A 6382-nucleotide genomic window follows, 5' to 3' on the forward strand; every position below is an offset into this window, starting at 1 on the left:
TTTTGGGCATGCTATAGCACATTTCCATGTGCATAACCTGTGTTCCTAAGTAGAGTATAAATCTTAGGAAGGCAGAGATTCTTTCATTCACCTCTTTATGTATTTTGTGCATATGTTGCTTCAATGATAACCTTGACCTCTCTGTTCTTCCAGGCTAAGTCCTAGAAGTCCCCAGATAGTTACTTCATAGGTACTCTCCGTCCTTCCCACTATTTACACTCATGCTTCCTTGTAGCTCTTATTGAATCCTGCCTCAGTACTCAGCTTGAGTAAGATGCTTTCTTTAATCACTCTGTTCATCTCATTTATTTCTCCTCATAGGTGAGACTCTTTTTAATTTGCACCATATTTATTAACTCTCTGTCTCCCAGCGATACAGCATGCACATCACAAGGCTACACACAGCCTTGATAAATGGGATACATGAGGGCTCTCAGAAGGAAACCGGCTGCCATAAAAGTTAATATGTTTAGTTCATAATGAAAAAATCTTCCCCCCTACAACGGTAGCTTGGAAATTGGCATATTCACTTTATGACCTTGTTTATTAACCAAAATGATGCCATGTTTGATCTCTGAAATTTGTTTAGGGTCATTAGGAAAGGACTCCAGGGTGTCACTCACTGAAAAATGCTGGCCTTGTACACAAACCTTGGAAATGAAGACTAAGAAAAATGCTGTTTTTATTTCCTCTAGGGTGTACTTTCTTGTCTCCACTCAGTTAGTATCTGAATATTTCTCATTTAGTTTGCATTTGCAGATTTTCCATGCATCTCTGCAAGACCGTATCAGTTTATCATCCCTGCTCTGGAGAAGTGGGGACAGTTGCCGATGGTAGAGACAGACTATTGGGGGATACAATGGTTCCTTAGAAAAGTCACCATTGGAACTGAGCTCCCAGACTACACTATTGAACATTATTTTCCTTTTTAGGTAGTTCCCTCTGCCCTAAAAACTGAGAAGGGAAGTATACTATCCTCCCTATCTTGTGAGCTGTCAAGAATGGAAAGAATTTGAAAAGGCAGCTGAGAAAATGTGAGAAAACCTGTTTTCTGATCACTATTCCTATCTCCTCAGGTGCTTTATCTCTGTTACCAAGGGTGAAAGGGAAAAATAGAATTTTTTACTAATTCTTCCTTACGTTGGCATGGCCAAAAAACCCCTGCTCAACACCACTTTGCTGTCACAAACATGATATCTTACCTTTCCTTCTAACCTTGGCTTTTAGCAACAATATATGTTGAGGGAAATGAGATTTTTTCCCCTCCATTTATATTTTAACTGAACATTGTCTCTGTGCCAGGGGGTGCGGTAGGAGATTATTGTCCAATAAGGATGTAAAGTTTGCACCATTAACTATGTTAGTGATGCCTTCTGGGCTACACCAACACCATTATCAATTTGTAGCTATTCAATGATGAGGCTGATTTTGTAAAATCCTGGGATGGTTTGAATTTCAGAGAAGGTTGATTCAGTGGCTCAGTGGCTTCCTGGATGACCGGATTTTTCTGTTTTTTAAGGATAAGTACCACCATAAGGCTGTCTTCCTTCATGGTGTCAACATGGCTGTAGCATTCCAAGCTTCAAGTCCACACAGCACACCAAGCAGAAGAAAGTACTTTTCTTTCCAGGCATTTTAATAAAGGCTATGTGGCCATGTCTCAGCTGACTGGGGTTAGGCTGATGATGGGCTGTGCTGATTGGAACCTATGAACCTATCCCTGGGGCTCTGGATTGGATCAACTTCTCCGGATGTATTTCACCTGTTTATAGTACTCATTTCCTTTTTATTATATCCTGTCACTCCAGGCCAGGCTTTATCTTATCATGCCTGGTTACTCGAGAATTTCTCACCTAAACTCAGAAATGTCTCTTCTTCATTCAGTCTATATTCACTTACTTAGGTGTTGTTTGCACTTCTGTTCTATGTTATCCCCTTTTCATCTTTATTCTTCTTCTTGACATGTCCTAAGATTCTATTTATGTTCCACTATTCTTTCCAGTACAGATTAGACCTTCTCTCCCTTACTGGCAGGATTACTCCTCAATCTCCTTTTTCCTCAGCAAGTATTCCTCAGCCACCTGCTAATTCCACCTTAGTACTCCCAAAACACACTCATCCACCTCTATTCACCCATCAAGATATAAAATCTCATGCCAGAAGACAGACAAATGGCACCAAGAGTAGACCTTCCATATTATAGACTTAAATGTGAACTGTGTTTATGCTTCGAAACTGGCTATGTTATGTTTCTTCCACTTTATTACCTTTGCACCTAAAACTTGACCAGTATTGGCTCAACATCTCCTTTCAACAAGTATGCAAATCAACAAAAACCCAGATGTTTGAATTTTGAATTCTGGAGCTTGAATGAAAACCACGAATCTGACAGTGAAACCTAGTCAATAAGAATAGAATGTAATGTGAGAGACTCTTGAATGCTGAGAACAAACTGAGGACTGATGGGTGTGGGGGGCAGGGGGGAGATGGGCATGGAGGAGGGCACTTGTGGGGATGAACACTGGGTATTATATGGAAACCAACTTGACAATAAACTATTTGTAAAAAAAAAAAAAAAAAGAATAGAATGTAATGTAGGGTGTTTAAATTATCTTTGTATTCCAATAGCCCTCAGGAGTTGAGATGTTCATCTGATTCTCAGGATTGGAACTATCCCTCTTAGGGTCTTTGACTCCTCCAGGACTTGGTGATCAGACATTTTTCAAAACTTATCATTATTATTATTACATAGGAAATGCTCCTTCCACATACTTTTCTGATTTTGGCTCACTTCAGTCAGTGAATTCTTCCCAAGAACACTTTCCCAAATCATTCCAAAAGCAGTTCTCTGAAAAATCTATTTTAGAGACATCGTTAGAAATGATAGAAGTCAAGGAACCTGTCAGAAAGAACAGATGGTTACATTCTGTGACAAACAAATGTTTTAAAAACTTCTTCTATTCAAAGCATGAACCAACAGAAACTGGCCCAAACCCTAGTTGTTGCCGGGACCTCTATCAGTTGGTTCTTTGCTAACACTGATATAAAAGATTTTGGTGTATTGTAAAAAAAATATTTATTAATCCATTAAGATACAATGTTGTCAAACAGGGACTTGAATGGATGGATGAGTGGAGAGACAGTTGGATGGACATGGCATAAAGCAAATAACCTAAAATATTAATGGTAGGATCTAGGTGGTGTATTTATGGATGCTCACTGTCTGATTCTTTCAACTTTTCCATATGTTCGAAATGTTTAAAAATGTAATGTTGGAGAAAAAACAGGATGCTCACCAATGAGATGATTCAGATCAGCACATTAGTATATAGACAGACCATAGAAAGATGCCTATAAGCAATGGGGAGAAATCTATATAAACACAGGCTTTATGGGGTAAGGTTGGCAGTCACTGGACGGAAGAGGAGAGAAGTTAACATCAGATAGTCTCTGTGAGAGACTATCAGGAGGCAGACAATAGAAACAGCCAGTGCAGGATAAATTCTATTCAATACCATTTCTTTTCCTACTAATAAATGCCCCTTTTCTGAATGTTCTGGCAAAAGGGAAGAGAAAGCCCTGACTCCTGTGTCAAGTGCTTTGCCTAAACTATCTCCTTTACTTTTTATAGCATTCATGAAACCACATTTTATAGTGTTTGTTTCCTTTTTGCCCACACAGCATCTGTTACTCCATTTGCAGGTAAAATCACGCCAGTTTTCCTTGGGAGATGAACTCTCCATCACTGAATGTAGACTTGATGACCTATCCTACTGAATTAAAGGTGTGGAAAGTCAATAGCTAAAACATGGAAAGAGCCTAAGTGTCCATCAACAGATGAATGGATCAAGAAGATGTGGTTTATCTATACCATGGAATACTACATGGCAATGAGAAACAATGAAATCTGGCCATGTGTAGCAACATGGATGGACCTTGAGGGTGTTATGCTGAGCGAAATAAGTCAGGCAGAGAAGGACAAATACCATATGTTTGCACGTATAGGAGGATTAGGAGGAACTTGACGGAGGAACAAGGGGGAGAAGAAGGGCGGAAATGGTGGGGGAAAGGGAGAGAGGCAAACCATGAGAGACTCTTGAATGCTGACAAAAACTGAGGACTGATGGATGTGGGGGGAAGGGGGGAATGGGCATGGAGGAGGACACTTGTGGGGATGAGCACTGAGTGTTATGTGGAAACTAATTTGACAATAAACTATTTGTAAAAATAAAATAAAATAAAATAAAGGTGTGGAAAGTAACATGAGCAAGGCCAGGTAAACACCTTCTCCAGGAAATCTGAGTCTTGAGCAGTCAGCCATGAGGGGAGATGGTTGGAACGGACAACATGGAAGCCTTGAAGAATGCATTCCTTAATTGTTACTACCTTCCCAACTCCCTGGAATCCTGTCATTTGGATTGGCTAGTGTTGCTTCTGTTGCTTGCACACAAAGAACTCTAACTAGCAGAGGCAATGTAGTTCCCATTTCAGAAATAAGGAAACCTAAGCTCAGAAGGATTAAGTCTTTTGGCTCAGGTCACCATTTGATATTGATATGGGTCACCTATATTCAAAACCTGTCTTCTATACTTATCCTACCATGGTTTCTCAAATGCTACAGACTGGATTCATATCTTGTCTAGCTAGGTAAGTTTGGGAAAGCTGTGTACCAATTTCTAAATGCCAATTTCCTGATCTCTAAAATGGGATAGCAATAGTCATTCATACCATAGAGTTGTGGTAAGGATAAAATAAGCTGATTTGTGTGAGATGTTTGGGCACAGTGCCTGGAGCAAAATAAGTGCTTAATAAATGTTAGTTGCTCTGATGATGATGGTATCAGTGTGGGTTCTAGCAAGAAAAAGGGGATATTTGAAGGGATTAATAAAGGGACTACTTTCCAGCCAGTAAAGGCAAGGTTAAAAAAAACCCAGAAAGGGTTAGGTGAAGGACCCCCAGGAACCCCTAGAAACAACAGCAAGCTGTGGACAACGGCTGCCCAGCATGGACTGGGATCTCTGGCTACATTTCTAAAACAGTGGCTGCGGCAGACGTAGTCTTCTGTAGCCCTGCAAGGAGGGAGGCAGGAAAGTAAACACCCTGCCCTTCCCCTCCCAGCTCACCCTCTAATCTCCTGCCAGTGCCTTAAATTGGCCAAACCGAGCCAGAAGCCAGAGGACAGGGAAGCCTGGTTGATGCTCTCTATAAAGTTCAGCTTCTCAGGACACAAGGCCGAGTGGAGAAAAGTGGAGACACACTTTCACATGGAGACACACTTTCACCTCAGCATTCTTTGAGTAAAAAAAAAATAACTTACGTCCCCAATACAGAGAACTCACAGCTACCATTCATTGTAGGGAATATGAATTCAGTCAAAATCCCACCTAAACCTCAGATGTCAGCCACTCCCAGTGCCTTTTATATAAGGTCGCAGAGAAATAGAGGGAAAAACCTAAAACATAGTTGCTCAGTCCTGTTTCTGAGGCTAACGTGAGGACTAAGTTGAGAGGCATGGCTACCTTCACTACCACCAATTCTACATTCTCCAACTCCTCGACTAGATGGGGGTGCTTACATGCAAGAAAGTTTTAAGACTCTTTGGGGGTTCAGAGTTATTAGTCTTGTCTGCATCTGCCCAAATTCTCTCAACCCATGTCTCAAAGGTAGGCATGGGTGTTTTTTTTTGTTTTTTTTTTAATTTATTTTTGAAGGAGAGAGTGAGTACAAGCAGAGGAGGGGCAAAGAGAGAGGAAGTTACAGAATTTGAAGTGGACCCAGGCTCTGAGCTGTCAGCACAGAGCCTGATGCAAGACTCGAACTCATGAACAGTGAGATCATGACCTGAGCTGAAGTCGGACACTTAACCGACTGAGCCACCCAGGCACTCCTAGGCATTGTTTTTAAAGCTGCCAGAGAGGTTTTCTAACTTTCTACTTATATCCTCACTGTATCTTCAAAGCTTTTAATCAGTACTTTTATCTGTGTACATTATTTAGGACTGACAGAAAAAGCCAACTTACCCCATTGTCTTGAAAATTACCATTGTCATCCTAGCACCTAAGGACCAGAGCTAAATGATTTTTTAATACCTTGCCCACCACCTGCATGGCATCCCAATCTCCATTACTAATAATAATTTTAATAACATAATATGCATTATGCAGATTCCATTTTCCCACAGCAAGAAAGTTCTGTGTTCTGGGGCACCTGGGTGGCTCCGTAGGTTAAGTGTCAGACTCTTGGTTTCTGCTCAGGTCATGATCTCACGGTCCATGGGTTCGAGCCCCACATCTGGTTCTGCGGCTGACAGCATGGAAACTACTTTGGGATTTTCAATCTCTCTCTCTCTGTCTCTATCTCTTTCTCTTTCTCTGCTCCTCCC

Source organism: Crocuta crocuta, unplaced genomic scaffold, assembly GCF_008692635.1.
Source record: "Crocuta crocuta isolate KB4526 unplaced genomic scaffold, BGI_CrCroc_1.0 scaffold3, whole genome shotgun sequence".
In the NCBI taxonomy this organism is placed as follows: domain Eukaryota; kingdom Metazoa; phylum Chordata; class Mammalia; order Carnivora; family Hyaenidae; genus Crocuta; species Crocuta crocuta.